The sequence below is a fragment of the Condylura cristata genome, unplaced genomic scaffold (genome assembly GCF_000260355.1).
Source record: "Condylura cristata isolate star-nosed mole 26May11 unplaced genomic scaffold, ConCri1.0 scaffold00023, whole genome shotgun sequence".
In the NCBI taxonomy this organism is placed as follows: Eukaryota; Metazoa; Chordata; class Mammalia; order Eulipotyphla; family Talpidae; genus Condylura; species Condylura cristata.
Genome location: NW_004567124.1, coordinates 27,340,764 through 27,357,969, shown reverse-complemented (window position 1 = coordinate 27,357,969; position 17,206 = coordinate 27,340,764).

The following is a 17,206-nucleotide window of genomic DNA, read 5'->3' as shown; positions in this document are numbered from 1 at the left end:
GTTGCTGTTACCAGTATTGTCATCATGTCACTATTAAACATTCTACAGGATTCAGAAGTAACAAAGCAAATACCCTTCCCCAAGAATCTTATGGTCCAGGAAAGAAGGGATGCTCGCTGAATCCAGATCTGGCTTACCTTTTTGAACTCACAATGCCCTTAATATTGCTAAGCACATGGTAGCTGGCATCCCTCAGATTACATAGGCAGACTTCAGATTGATTCCTGAGATGTTGATATTTATTCCTGAGATGCTGATATCAAAACTGGTCTCTTCAAAATCAGCATGCTTTTAATCTCTCTTCTAAAACTTCCCAAGAAAACAACAAGTCAAAAATTTTAAATGATGTTGTTATTCTGGGATTTCAGGGAGGATGCTCATTCTGAATTTTTCCACACTGACAAATGAAGCATCATTTAAAAACCCCAGCCAGAAGGGTCATCTATGAGACACTCTACAAAAGGCAGCAGGAGGAAAGAACTCTCCACCAATCTTCCCCTACTTGCTCTGATTTCCTATCACTCTTATATACTTTCACAAATTAGAATGCATGAAGGTATAAACAAAAGGCTACATGCACAGTTCATTCTTCTCACAATGTAGCCATCACCAGTAGAAGTAAGTAATGTCACAAAATGAAAATTTCAAAGGAATCAAGTAACACCAAGTATTAATGAATGGGTATTTACTGAAGGAATGTGTTGGGTGTTCTGAAAAAGAAAACACAAATGAGAATAATGGATTATTGCAAAAAAAAATTCTCAGTATAATAATTCTTAGTCACTGAAATCACATCTGTAACTTCTCAGTTAAATTTCCTTGATAAGACTACAATTTGTTCACTTATCTATAGGACATGAAACCTAGCAATGAAGTGGAGATCTTACCCAAATTATTTAAGAAGGTGTATATCTCCAAATAATAGGATGTTAAGAGTCCCAAATCTCATTAACTAAATAGTACCATATTTTTAATCAAAACTGTCAAACAACTTGCATAAAGACATGACCTTTAACATATATTAATTTTATTCCAAATCTTGAGTACTAATTTAAAATAACCCTAATGTAAATGGTAATAACACAACTGTAACAGAAAAAGGATTTGACCTGGAAGGATAGGTTTATTTGTTTTATGAATCTTAAACACAAAGAACAAACATGCACGTAGACTTTGTTACCACACTGTGAGCTATAGAATTTTTAAAATGAAACACTCTGAACAGTTATTTTACTAAAAAAATAAATATTTTAATGCCTAAGATCCAAAGATGTGAAGATAAGAGAAAACATAAGTCATTTGCTTTGCTTGGGTTTAGCTGCACTTCTTTCCCTTTAATCTATTCTATTTGGAGATGACAGTTGAATGAATGGAGCTGTTGGGCTTGTGGTTACATGATCCTATGCAAAACTCAAATGGTAAGCAAAATCATTCTCCATATGCCATGAATTGGACCGTCCCTTGTATGCTGCAGTAAAGGAATCATTTGATCCAACTCTGTGGTCAGTGGAAAAATTATTTCTTGAACTGTCTCAAAAAAGATTCAGCCTACTGAATCAACAACTCACGGGGCCAAATGATTTGTTTTCTTCCTACAAAAAAGAAAGTTATGCTGGAATTCAGATAGGCCCATGGTAGAAACTGAAATCTAAGATAGTGACTAACTTTTACCCTTAAGTGGCAGAATCATAAAATATAAGAGGAAATGATATTCTGGAATCCAAATACACAATCAGAAACTGACTTGTCACACTTACATGTGAGGCCAGAGCTTTGCCCTGGTATTTAATATTAAGTCTTGGCTATAAGTTCCCTTTTTGAAAGTTACTCCATCTCCTCTCTCCTTACTATCTAATACAAAACCTTTTTCCTAGAATATATAGTCTGGAAGGGTCACGGTATTGATTTCTAACTAAAGGTTAAATGAACACCCAAAATGATACATACAACATTTAAAATATTAAAACAACAACAACAACAAATAACTAAGTCATTTGACATCCTTTTCCAAGCTGTTAGCCTTTTTAGAAGTCTTGGAGAATATTATTAAGAAATCAAGATTCGAAGCTAATTTACCATCCACCATTCTTACCAAACCTGCTCCTTCCAGAGTCTCTAAGGAACAGACAAAGAGGGGGTTATATGCCAGTGGAAAGCAAAATGCAGTGCCTATTCTTTCATGGATCTGGGGTCTAATTTCACGGGTATGGGGTCCATTATAGAACAGAAAGTCACAGGTGACCCAGTTACCTTTTCTATATCTTACCACACTCAGACTTCTTGCTAGGTTTTATGTTTGGAGCATAAACATCAACCACATGCTCCATGGTATACCACAAGGAGAAACACTCCATACCTCCACCTGCAACTTCAGAAGACCACAGGCTTGCCACAGACCCTGTAATTATCCTGAAAAATATAATATCTTCTCAGGCACAAAGTCTAGGCAGTCTTTGTAGTAGCACATTGCACATACTAGAGTCCTTTCTGACCTTTCCCTCATTGCCTCCAAGAAGGGTAAAATTAAAATCAATTATTTCTTTAGATATCCTGGAAAACCAAGGAAAACAAATATAATTAGAACTAAAGTGAAATAGGGAATATCCTTAGAAGGGGTAAAAAATATGAAATATTTCACTAGCATGGTTTTTAACCTCCTTTCCAGATATCAGTGAATCCTCGAAAAAACTAAATATAAAGTTATTTGACAACTCCATTTTTAAAATGTGATGGTAGTTTACATCTTTGTTCACCCAGAACAAAAGCCTTCCAGTTTTGGTGACTTTTAGAAGGAAAGAGTGACACAAAATGCAACATCAACAAGAAATGAAAATTGCTTTAGACACAACACTTTGTATATCCAAGCCTGGGAGATGCCAGGCTCTGACACTCCATATTTCTTTCTTTGATCTGACTCTTCAAACACCGTTCATGTACTGGCAAATTTCCCTAGTGTCCCTGGTAAGTTTCAAAGGAAACCACTGGTTGGCCCCTGGGTCTCCACATTGGCTTTTCCCTATTGTTTGTATGTACGAAAACAAAAGGAGGAAAAAAAACCTCAGTGGGTATTTTACATGTGGTTTTCATATAGTTCCTTAATCATTCAGTTTGAAAGTAAATTGAAGAGGAATGAGAAATTAAAGTACTTAGTTGGGGTGAGAGCCTCAGACTCCGATAAGCCAGCATTAATGTGTAGACCATTTAATATAATTCTGGAACATCTGCAAGGCAGCTGTATTATGTAAACCAGGTTCACAATAATCTTTCATTACATATCACCACAGAATGAGAAACAGATATGTGGGTGTGAGTAGTGTGTGTGTGTGTGTGTGTGTGTGTGTGATTTGTAGGAAATCTAATTGGTGTAGCTTAAATTAAAAACAATGACAAATAATTTGAACCTGTTTAAAAAAACATGAGTATGAACGGCTCATGCTGAGTAGTTACTGAATTAATGAGTCAGGAAGCTTGCTTTTCCCCACATATTTAGAAAAACAGAAAACAGTCAATTGTCTTCAAGGCAAGATAAAACTATATGATTCAAATATCCATTTAAATTGGAAAAACCTGACTGCCCTTAGTTACAGGGTCATGTGAAACCTCTGAGCTCCTCTTCTGTCCTTCAGTTTGGCCCTGTGGGCGGAGGCTCACTACTCATAGCACATCTCCTGCTTTCCTCCTGAGGGTCCAGCTAGCACCATATATCTGGGCTTCTTCTGATTGTCTTAACTAATAATCCCAACTAACAATGCCCCCCAAACATATACCCTCTGCTTATAGAATTAACTGTGACATGTGAATATTTTCTGTGAAATGTTAATTCTTATACTATTAAACAATCTCATAGTCTAATAATTTAGGAAAGTACAAATTAAATAGGGTTCCTTACTACAGGACTTCTCAAAACCTTTATTTGCCAAGATATATCATGTATCCAGGAAGGACCAAGCGAATTTGCTCTAACTGGATCTTTTCCTGGCATTTAAACAATATCTTTAAAAATCATAAAATTAATTTTTTTCCTACCATTCAAAATATTTGAAAGTTTGAATCAATACTTTATAGTAGTAGGAAATATATTTTAGTCACATCTGTGACTTCATCTTCCTCTTAAAGGACATGGGAAAATACCAAAAACAATAGAATAATTATGAGGAATCTAAAATATTAATATCCAGACTATAGCTGAAAATTTGCAATTCACTGCTGTTTTGTTGGTGTAGATTCTTTTTGGTGTTATTCTTATTTTTACTCTTTTTTTTTTTTTTAATATAACTGCTGCCCCTGGCTGCTACTAAAGGGTAAGAAAAAAGTCTGTCCTTCAAAGGCTTCCCAGTATCATTTTTGTAAAGAATGGCAGGACATACCTAAGCAATATCACCAAGAAGGAAAGATACATATCTACTAAATAGTTAGACGATGAGTCAATGAGTAATTGAGTATTTTAAGTTGAACCAAGCAGGGATGGAAATTACTGAAATAAAGGACAGCCAGGTTACCAATAGTAAATTACAGCTGAAAATGAAATTAAGACTCTTAAATTTAAAATTTTTAAATGTGCTTGGTGGGGGGAGTGAGGTGGGGGGGAGGATAGAGGAAAGGTTTTCAATGGATAAAGAAACAGGCTGGAAATTTTTAGTAAACTTAACTGAGAATAGAGAGTGCATCCAGATGGAAAATAGAAAATTAGAATTAAATTTAAAAACAACATAAGAGATCCAAAGGTCTGTAAAAGGAATACTCTATGACTGGAAAACATGTCCATGACATACATAACTTCACCACTATGCAGACTGTACAGTATTTCTTATCCAGCCCAATATATGTTCCCAAATTTAGTATTTTAAGCTACACAGAAATTCCCAAAGCCCAGACATATTTCAATGCCAGTCCCTGGGCAGGCTGCCTAAGGCAAGACATTCTGGAACACCTGGTTGGCTGGCAGACTTTCCTTGACTGTAGCATTTTAGAACCAAACAGACATTTATTTCAGTTTCTCTGATCCTTTCATATGGTAAAGAAGCAATCAAAGAACACTGGCTTTATTTTTTAAAGCACTGGTTTTTGATCCACCTAAAAGGAAATGGTGGGGGGGTGGGGGGAGGGCAGGGGAGTAATGCATTTCACAGCTTCGAATCAAACACTGTTGGGAAAAAAATGTCCAGAAAGTAATTCAAAGTGAAAATATTTGCTTTCTGGCTAAACAGCCAGTAGCTTTTTATTGCAAAGTGGAAATAAACAGTACCAGTCATTTATACCAAAAAAGGGCAATCTACAAATAAGTCACATCCCCAAAATAAAGGTATTGCTTACATTTGAGGACTTACTCGCTAAGACCTTAACTTCATTTAACCACTTTTCTTAGTGGTTACAGCACTAAGATTGGCTTGCGCTGGGGTTGTGATTGATAGAAAGTCTCAAACACTCTTGAGTCTTCGCCCCAGAAGGCGCATAGTCAGTGTGAACTATACCCTTCACTTTGTTTACTGGACAAATGTCCTCTCTTTATCTCCCAGATGCTGAAAATCTTTGTCTAGTCCATACGGTAGTGACAAGAAAAGCAAAGTCACACTAACATCAACTGAAACGTGAGATGTTTCTATGAAACTATTCTCTGTAATATCCAATAACTCACTCAAGACAGAGAATTTAAAAAATAATAAATAAATACAAAATCAGTATTAGGAGAGAAAAGAGGTCGGCCAAGAAAGGCAAGAGTAATAACAACATTCACCCACTCATTAATTCAGTAATGCTCTGAAACCACTGCACTGGGCACTACAGATCCAGATACATTTTACCCCTTTCAGAAATAAAAAGTGACCACCTTATAATGAAGACAGGTGCCAACAGATGTATCAGTCAAGATGTTCATGTGTAAACTCTAATCCCCAAATTGTATATTAAATATTTCAGAGCATTTTAAGTCACAGTATCTCACCTGGTCATCATAAACAACTAAGATAGAGCTCCAGGAGGCAATAAATGGTAGTGAAAAAGTCAGAAAGGTTAAGTTTCTTTGCAATCTTCTTCTAATAAGGGCAAGAATTGAAGTTTGAGCTCTGGTCTCAATGCTATCCCTTATCTCAATAACTAAAAGTTACTGAGAAGTTTCCATGTTTAATCACTTGTAAAAGAGTCTCTCTCTAAAGTCTATACTCTACACTCTCTCATCTGTAAAGCTAAGTCATGATGAATGGAATGAGACCAGGTAATCTTAAAACACACATTAAACAAAACACATCCTCTGAGCAACCATATCACCATGTAGTTATTCACAGCAACCAGTATTTAAAAATCTCAAGGAATTTGAAAACTAATATTGTCCATCAACTCAACCACTAACATCAAATTTAGTAAGAATCTATGTCCCAGGTATTCTTCCAGGTACAAGGGCAACAAGAATGCTAAAAGCAGCCAATCTCTGTATCCCATAGGAGAGAACAATTTCAAAGAAATAAATGCTGTAAAATAATTGAGCTAGTGTCAATGATTTGAAAAACAATATAATGGTGCTGGATGTTGAAAAATGGAGAGAGATGGGACAGGTCATTATAAGAGATGGTCAGAGAAAGTGGAATTTTAGTTGAGATATGCAACTTCCAGCATGTGAAGATCTGGACAGAGCATGTTAGTCAGAAAGAGAAGCTAGATCAGGGGCTGAGGGTGAAAATGAGCCTGAAAGTACACCTAGATGAGGCAGCCAAACCATGTCCAAGACATCAGAGGCCAGCTCAGGTAGTACCTTGGAGGGTGTGGCAACAGGAGTCTCCGAAAGGATTTTATTTAGGAAAATGAGTTTTCTAATTTCACCAAGGTTATCATGAAATGATTCCCAGAATCCAAACATACAGGAAAAGATGTTCTTTAGGAAGCAGCTGGTCACTAGTATCTGCCTGATGAATAGAAATATTTCTAAATAGCTCACATAAACAATGTGGGACATTCACAGGTGAAACTCTGAGGACAGAGTGCTTTTCTATTTATTCATGGATCCTGGAGGTTTCCAGTGCTCTCCTGTACAAAGATACTTGGCTGCTTTTAAGTGTGAGTCCAGGGGCAGCCATCCTTAACTCCGTCTGGCATTTGTCACAGTCACAGTTGCAGAGGCAAGCTTGTGAAGCTGACTTAACACACAGCAGGAACATTCAAGCATTGTTGCTGAAACTGCTTCTTTCTCCTTGTTTCCCAGGCAAAGGACTCAGTGACTCAATCCTTTCTCCACTTCTAATTTCTGCCGTCAATGGTCAGTGATTACCTAAATGGGACTTCTCAAGTATGTCTTCGTTGTATTGAGGATGAAATAGCAGGCATAAAGCATTTTTTAAGCATGAACCACCTTCTGTATAATAATCAACTATCTCACTTATTCAGCATGTCATCTGCTAACCATAAGCTGTTCCATATGCTCAAGCTTATATTCAAGAAACAAGATTGTTCAGTCATAGCCATTTGGTAACAATAGGCACATACTTTAACCAGGCTTAATGTTATTGTCCTATAATGTCTTGCCACAGAGCATTTCTTCATAGGATTACAATGATCTTTGTGAATGCTACCTCATTAATACTGGGAGAGGAAGCAGCAATCACCCTTCCCATGTTTCATCAATAAAGAAACAAAGCCATCAAGAAATGCTGATTGAGCTAAGATAATGTGCAGCTATTTAATAGCAATATGGTGAATGAACTGCTGGTTCTACTTGAACTGCTCCACCCATACATCAAACACAGAGGGACAAACTACCTAACACCCACCCTTGAAGTTTATATGCTGGAGCCTTTTCAATCCTCGGAGTCTGCTTGTGTCAATACCATTCCAGAAACTACTTTCTTTATCAGGCAGGATTTATTCCTCTGAAGCTTGAGCTCTAGTTTCCAACCAAATTCACAAACAATAGAGACAGTCATGGAGCCTCTGAATTCAAGGATACAGGACTCTCTTCAGCATTTTTGTGGCTGTCTTGGACACTGTCAGGGCTCTGGATACATTGGGCATTTTGACTAAGCTGAAGACTCTGCTTTTAAACTATTCAAAACATCCCAGTAAACTTAGAAATGGCCCATGACTTATGTTGTTTTAACTGACCTTGGGTTTTTAGTAAATTTCTCTGTTTATTAATACTTTGCAATTCTAGAATTCCATTACCTTATGTCTCAAAATCAAAATTTAAGAGATTATTTTCAGGTCTTGATGAAGCTCATGACAGCTGTCATTGTGGTTTGTGGAAAAGCAAAGGAAATGCAGGAAGACACCTGATCTCAAATGATGTGGTAGAAATTGTGAACTAGTATCTCTGAGGAGAAAGCCACTCTCATGCACATTTCAATTATCTGCAGGTTGTTTTTTTCTGTAATTTTTCATCAGCACTGTAACTCTAACATCAAAGCTGATTTTTAAGCAATAAAAATAAACAGAAATCCCTATGTGGGAAAAGAGCAATAGAAAACAATGAGACAGTCAAATCAATCTCCTTCTGCTCTCCTTTCATCATCAAATAACTAAAGTCTATAACATTACTCGGTCTACCCAATCATTTGGGCTCATAGACAAAAATATTCATCAGTCCCTTTTCACAAAAGCCCTATTCACAACGTTCCAAAGCCATAGGTTCTCTCTCACTTGAGTGTTCCAATTTTATGACATTAATCACTGAACAGCAAAGAACTACTTGATGCTGGTGCCTGAATGCCAATATTTTTATATTGTGTACAAATGCTCACCCAACTCTTTGTAAGTACATTAATCATTAAAGATACTTAGGGTCTCAAAATAAGGAGGTAACAGAGTTGAGATGATCTTAATATAGTTTGCATACATGTGCATGCTTACAGTGAAGTAGAAACAAAAAATTCAAACTCTACCCATAGGTTTTGTTTCTTCAAAAATCTTTTAGCCTGTAAGCCTCAGAATTATTAGCTGCCCATGGCATTACCTCAGACACTAAATAGCCATGTCTATCTGTTAACCTTCTGCAAGTCTCTTCAGGGGAGAGTGAGCTGTGTCCAGGTAAAGGATTCAAAAAGGCATGAGGCCTCTTCCTCTCTACATTTTCCTCTTTCCATTCTTACTCTCCACAAAATAGTCAGGAATGCTGAGAGGCCTGAGTATTAAATGTGGCCAGGCTCAGAACTACCTTTATTTCTAGATAGGACAGGAACTTTCAATAAATCTTAAGCCACCTGATTCCTAATACTTAAAAATTTATAGCAGAGAGACAAAATCTTTTATCATTAATGTGTAATGAGTTTAAATGTGAGTTCCTAAGAAAAAGAAATCTATGACAACCTCAAACGTAAGCAAATGTTACCAGAGATAATGCAAAGTAGAGTCAGAAAACTTGGGTTCACACTTCAACTCTGCCACTTTCTATATGTGTATACCTGGAGAGATTATATGTACTGAAACTTAGATTATTTGCAAAAGGAAACAAAACAGTGAGCTTCACAAAGATTTGATGGGATTTAGAAAATAAAATTCAAGCACTACACTAACCTATCAGCATTGCATACTTATGTCATCCAGTAATGACATTAATAATGATCATTAAGTCCTCCCTTAGTCTTGATACAAGTTCCTCACTTGACCTGTGGAGAGCACACTCTTGGGTTACTGCCAACCCACTTCAACTGAATGATCCTTCTATGTCTTTTCTGTTGTTTACTCTTCATCTTCCCAGCATCTTAATGTTTTAGTTCTCCAGGAAGCAGAAGATAGAGATACCCAGCACAATAAGGTTTCAAGAGGCTAAAGTCAAGCTCCCATGCATTCAGATCTAGCAGAGTCAAGGTGCATGTAATTGCAAGCAAAAGAGCTGGCTGTCCTGTGGTAAGATTGGAACTCTACCCTTAAGTAAATGGATGCTGAGTTCTAATGATAAAAGGAGTAAGAGGTGAAAAGAATAATTTTCCACTGACCTGATACACACATATTTTATATCGGGTCTTCATTCAATTCACAAGATCTTAGACACATGTTACTGCCCTAATCCGAAGACAACAAAAGCAAACATCTGAATAATTTTCTCTTATCAAAGGATTTATGTCAGATTTATGGACTGAGAATTTTAGAATTGGAGTGGTGGCCTAGGCAACAGGGTGAAGGCAGTTCAATCAGAAGACAGTGGAACAAGAAAGTTTAGACACACATGGAATGTGTGTTGAGCAGGAGAAATATAGCTGGGCAGTAGATGACTTATATATTAAGTTACTAATCAAGATACATTAATTATTCTGAAATACTGTCCCTTTACCCAATCTTTTAGGAAGAACTCAGCTCAACAAGCATTAAAACTGTGGGGCCCTCCCTGGTGGTGCAATAGGTTAGGATGCAGCATTGCAAGCTAGCTCCATCTGTTTCAGTGAGAGTTCAATCCCTGGAGGTGATCCTCATGGTGCTTCAGACCTCTTCTGTCTCACCTGCTGTTCCCCTCAGCAATGTATTTCATCGATCTGCCTGTTCTACTCCCCACTCTGTCTCTGGTGAATTCTCTCACCACCCCTGGACCTCTGGCCTGTACCCCAGTTCTGTATACATAAATAAATAAGTCTCCATTTTAAACTCCAGATAGAGAGCAAAAGAATAACAGGATTAACAACAAAGAAGCAAAAACTCCACCACTTTTAAGTAACACTTGCATGTGATTTATACCAAGGTAACTCCACTGATCCTCATCATAACAAGTATACTTGTTATGACCCCCCACTTTAAAACTGAGGTTTTGGAGACTAGTTAAGTCATTTGCCAAGGTTGCTCAGCAAGCAGTAGCACCAACATGCAAACAGGTAACCTGATTCCATGGCTCATGGGCTGCTTTGTGAAATGCTTGCTCCATGCCCTGGGTAGCTCAGGCAAAATTGCAACATGATTCCTGAAAGGTGATCCTGCCATTTCAGTGATGATTAGTACTTTCAATTAAATGTATATGAATACTGCAAAGGGCCAGATGTATCATTATGTTAAAGGTGTGGCCATTATGAAACAGTAATTGGCCATTTTGGCACCTTTATTGTCAAAAATCACACATTATATAACTATTACTAACCTAATCCCACCAAAGTCTATTAATGTGAGAAAAATCTGGTATTTCATTGCTAAACTATCTGAGTGTGTCTTAGGGCTACATTTAATCTCTGCAATTACAGGGAAAGGATGTCATGCAAACTATCTCTAAACCTCTTTATAAAACAACCAAACAAAATATCAACTTGATTGAGAACTTCAGAACACGGGTTGATAGCTATTGCCATGTGGTTTTAGTCTTTGAAGACTAACAGCTAAAGTGATTATCATAACAAGAGAACAAAAATACAACTAGCTGCTCAATTTTACCTAAGTTTATGGGCTCAAAATGAAAAGAATTAGACCAAGTAATGCTGTAATTAGGCCTCATGCAAGCAAAGGCCTGGCTCAACACTAAGAAGCCCCACCAATGGGACAGTATACCTCTAAGCTCTTGGTGCTCTGCAGCTCTAGTCTGGAAATACTTGGTAAGAAAACAGCAGTATTTTGCCAGCTGGGAAATATTGCTAACCTCCCTTTTTGTTATGTTTGAACTCCACTTGGTTCATTCTTATTCCTGAATTTACTTTCCATTCCACTAACTTTCTCTTGCTCTTTCTACTCCATATCCAAAAATATGATCCTATTTTATCCTACCCTTAGATCCCTTTGCAAATTAATGCTCATTGCTCCCCCAATGCAGAACAAACACACACACCCTCTTATGTATGTTCTGATTCTGTATTTACTCGGTATGCACCAATAGACAAATGATAAATTCTCTCTGTGAGAAGAATATCTAGGCCAAATCACTTTGCAATAAACTAATTTGCCTATATTGCATACTTAAGTGTTCTCAACGTGCCCCATGTGTGTTCGGCCTCCCCAATTTGGCATTAGCTCTCACAGGATAAAGAAATTTACTTTTAATTGTCTCATGTTCCTGTCATCTTCATTTTGCAAAACTTAGTTAAGTTACCAAAGTTTAGTGATCACAAAATAAATATATCTGCTTCTGTTTAAAAACAAACTCCAGCTTGTTCTCCCCTCCTGCACTCCTCTATGTCCACTACACATCTCCCTACACTTTCATCAATCAGGCTTCCTGCTTCTCAGCATCACAGCAACAAGTCACCTAGAATGAAGTTGGCATTAAAATATTCTCCATTCAGAACAATTAACATACTGTTCTATGTTGGCACAGCTCCATGATAAGGCAATAGGGGGCACTATGGACTCATGTCTATGACATCTACAAATAAACACATGCAGAAAAAGGAAGTAAAGTCTTTCAGGCTTCTTTGTATTTTACAATGGACATCTTGTCCACCCCTATTATTGCCACTACTTCCTTTAAACACTCTTCTCTTGGGTTTTGTGTTTTCTTGATCACATCAAGGCTTTTCAAAAGAAACCACTAATTACAACAACTGTTCAAAAGAACTCAATCAATGAGATATTATTTAAAACAATAATCACCAAACCCAGAAGTTCAGAGCAATACTTGATCTCCAGAGTAAACTGACTACTAGGTCACAAGATTATATTTCCAAATTATTTCTTAAATCATCTCCTTTAATCTGTGGGGTGAGGGGAGCATACCTCCTGCCTGGATAAGAGTACACAGATAAGGGCCCTCCCTGGTGTGCAGTGGGTTAAAGTATAGCACTAAGAAGCTAAAGTCACTTCCACATGAGTTTGATACCCGCCTGCCCCGGAGGTGACCCACATGGCACAGCAGACCTCTCCTGACCTGCCTGCTGCTCCCCTCAGCAGAGTACTTTGTTGATCTACCTGTTCTGCTCCCCACTCTGTCTCTGGTGAATCCTCTCACTGCGCCTGCACCTCTGGCCTGAACCCCAGTTCTGTACAAATAGATCTTTAAAAAAAGTTAAAAAAAAAAAATGAGTACACAGATGAGAGAAAAAGTGGGGCTAAATTCCCCCAAGCACTGATGGCCAGGTCTCGTGCCCTGGCATAAGACTGCATCTACTAGAGAAAGAAATATCGTTCACTACCATGCAAAGTGGCTCCATGTGGATCAGCACAGACCTACTCCTACCATCCCAACTGTAAGGGCCCAACCCTCTGCCCACACTGTCCTCTGACTGCCATGACAATCAGCTAACACCTGTAGTATTGATTTAAATTGTATACACACACATTCATAAAAATGATAAAGTATACACAAATTTAAAAATTAAATATGTCATCATCAAAATTCAAACAACATTAACTAAATATGACCAAAATGCTATTTTGCTGAAACTGAGCCTCTTCTGCACCAGTGAGGCTACAGATCTAACATCTATATTGCAGGCTTTTTTTAGTTTTCTACCGTCTGTCTCTCTGTCTATCTAGCATGCATTACGTGCTCATTCAATATCCAACTTTATTTTCTCTATTAAAGTACCTTAAAACTGTGAACTCACTGGCCTTTAATAAATTTATTCCTGTGCTAAGTCTCATTATGTGACAACAGTTAAGGCAGTACAACTGGGAACTACAAGAATCTTATGTTCAAAGGCATACTTGGACTTAAGTCTCATGCTACAACTTCAGTCAAAATAACCATCCAAATATAAAATGAGCTTACATTTTTTAAATATAAGCCAAAAAACCACATAAACTAATATGCAAAAAGCAGAGCCCAAAAAGGACAGGTCAACATTACAACATTACATCTGAGTTTTTAAGTCAAATGTAACCCAATAAAAATTCAACTCTTTGGGTTCTGCCTGGTGGCGCAACAAGTTAGGATGCAGCAGTGCAAGTTCAATTCCCAGCCTGGAGGTGATTCACATGGCTCAGTAGACCTCTCCTTACCCGCCCGCTGCTCCCCTCAGGAGTGTACTTCATCCAACTGCCTGTTCTGCTCCCGGATCTGTCTCTGGTGAATCTTCTCACCGCCCCTGCACCTCTGGCCTACACCCCAGTGCTAGATGCATAAATAAATCTTCTTTAAAAATTTCAATTATAGATTTTAATAATAGATGGCTATAGGAAGACTCATATCTAGAAACATTACTTCTTTTATTTGTGGCTTTAGGATTTCCTATCAGTAATACAGAAAGAGGGGCATGTTCTCAATAGGAAACAAGTAGCCATATTTTTTTCTCACTGAATTATGTTTGCTATCATCAATTATCAAAATGTCATATAAAAAAACCAATCTCACTATTATTGTTAGGATAATCTAGTGAGCTGGAGACCCAGCTCAGTCCATGCCTTGTTTTTGCATTGCCAGAGAGCTAAGAATAGCTTTTACACTATTACAGGAGTGTAAAAAAGAAAAAAAAAATGACTATACAAGAGATTCAGAAAGCCTAAATTATTCACAAAGCCTAAACTATTTACTATTTTTACACCCAGCTAGACAATACCCAACTAATTTATACCCAACTAAAAAGAGGATGGCTAATAAAAACTACATAAATCGAGTTACTCATGATTTCTGTGTAAATTCCCTGTCAAAATCAGTCATCAGAAATAAGGTGTAGGAACAAATTTTACCATCCATCAAAGTCTTATTTCTTGGGATGTTGGTGTAGCAAGAGAACATCAATGAATGTCCACATAGAGTACCTTGCTCCCAATCAAGTCTTGTGTGCTTAAGATGGCCAAGATTTGAGAAGACCACCAATTTCCCTTTGTTCATGAAACTGCTTGCCTCCATCCCCAACTCAAACTTCACTACTGAGTGTCAGTCCTAGTGAGACCTTGATTTACCCTCTGTTGACAGCATTGCCTGCTCACAAATTTGCTGTTCAACAGCATTTCTCTGGCTCTGACCTCACCTCCCATTTGCAATCACTCTTGACTATGCTGCTTCAGAGCAAACCAAGAATGGTCTCAGTGATACTAGCCTGTTCTTAAGTGACAGTTCTTGTACATCATTGCAAGGTAGCCTATAACAGGTATGATGCCACTGATTTGGAAGTTGAATACTCAACTGGTAACGCCAAGTTAGGAAACCAGACAAACTGGCTCAATCAAGACAATAATCCTTTGCTTTTGTTTGGTTTTTGTTCCAATGTGGCTAATTCACTTGGTGGGGAGACATGAGTTTTCTTTTGTTTATTTGAAATTGAGAAGGATGATACTAATTTGGAGAATGTGTTTGGGAGCAATGGAGTTATGATGCAGTTCTCTTAACTAGGAGTTAGGGACCCTTATTTCTCAGTCTACCTTGCTTGAATCAGAATGTTGTTGGATACTCATGAAAATTCAGAATCCTAGCACTAACTCCTTGATATTTAAAGAATCAAATTTCTGAAAATGGAATCCTTATTATTCTTATGTATATTAAATTTTGTAAAACTTCTCTGTAATGGCTCAAATTACATTTTTGAAAACTGTTGTTAGCCACTGTGAAATTTTGAAAACAGTTTAAACTTCTGCACAAACCCATTTGCAGAATGACTGACACATCCTGGAAGGATAATCCAAGCAACTCTTCACAGATGCAAGCCACGCAGACCTCCACATTTCTATTTTACACAAAGCAGCGGATTCAAAAACTTTTTTCTCGGGGAAACACTGGAGACTGAACTTAATGTTCTGTTTTAAAAATCTTTTATACTTAGTGAAAAGTTATCCATATGTGGGGCCAACGTTGCTTCTGGAATACAACTGGCCCCATCAGTTTTTCGCATATAGGAGAACAATCCATCTGGGAGGGGCAAGTGTTGAATGGCTCAGTTCTCATCCTTAGTTGGTGTTTTTTAGTGTAAATGAGTTTTCTTTTTTTTTTTTTCTTTTAATGATCTTAGGACTCTACACCCAATTTCAATGAGTGTTTTGTGGGTTTTCTTATTTTCCCATGTCACCGAGCAATTTTTAGTGACTAAGCTGGGTGTCCTGCAAGTTAACTCAACTGACTGTGTCCATCTGGAAGTAGTATCAAACCCCACAGGTTAAGAGCTCAGTTCACATGACTACCACCTCACTCCACTTCAGATATTTATCTCAAGTACAGGTGGTCACTTGTGCATCAGACCTACCAGCTATGTCAGGAGTTCTAATGACTGACTGGCTCCTTCGCTTGAATCAATTTACTAAGGCAGCTCAGAGAAACAGTTTACTTACTAGACTATGGGCTTATTATGAATGGAGCTGATTCAGGAACACCGAAATGAAAGAGATCCACAGGGCAAAATATAGGGAAAGTCTCAGAGCTTCCTTGTCTTCTCTGAGTGTACCGGTACACCGAAGCATCATGTTTTCACCAACCCAGAAGCTCTCCTTCCAGGTCTGTATGGAGCCTTCCTTACATTGACAGGAAGGATTAAATCCTTGGTGATTGAGCTCAATCTCACTTCCTGCTCTCCTCACTGAAGGTGTGTGTGGAGTGCTAGCAGGGTGGGAGAAGAGAGGAAGGCTGAAAGTTCCTTTAATCACAAAGTTGGTCCTGCTGGCCAAGGGAACTCATCTTCAGGAATTTGCCTCATTAACATAACAAAAGACACCTTTATTGACTGGGTAAATCACAAGCATTTTAGGAACTCTGAACCAGAAAACAGGACTAAAGACCAAATGTGTATTTCTTATTATAATCACATTGTCAACACATATGATTCAAACACCTAAAGTTTGAACACATAAGCATAAGAAAGCAACTTCAGTTTGCTACCCAATTCCTTCATTTTACCAAGGAAGATATCAAGGTTTAGCATTCAAGAGAACTAAGAAAACTTCTTAGCCTTGAAAAAAACTACAAGTATCGATTGTCATTTATATTATCGCACTGGATCCTCACTTTTCCCCAGGATGACACAGACTAACTGGCCACAGTAGATTATTTGACCCTCAGTCCAGTGCTATCCACATTTCACCAAACTAACTCAAAAAGGGGAAGTGATACATGTAAAATTTCTTTGGGAGGAGAAGGGGAATATAATACAATATTATGACAGATACCTCCCCATGAAAAGTATGACTTTTGGTTGCAAATGAGACAAAAATTTATTAATTAAGTAGTGTAACTAACAGAAAAGCAGGTTAGTAATCAGAAGTATCCCAGAGGTATCTATTTCTTTTGGCAAAGGACCTTTTCATGGGGCCTTCCTAAAGTGAAATCAATTCAGTCAGTCTGTCATTCTTGTCCAAGAATTTACTAACCTTCTAAAGCTTTATTTTAAAACTTTATTTTTTATAACCAGTCTTCCTATTCACAAATATTGCCACAGAGAAACTTTATGGTATT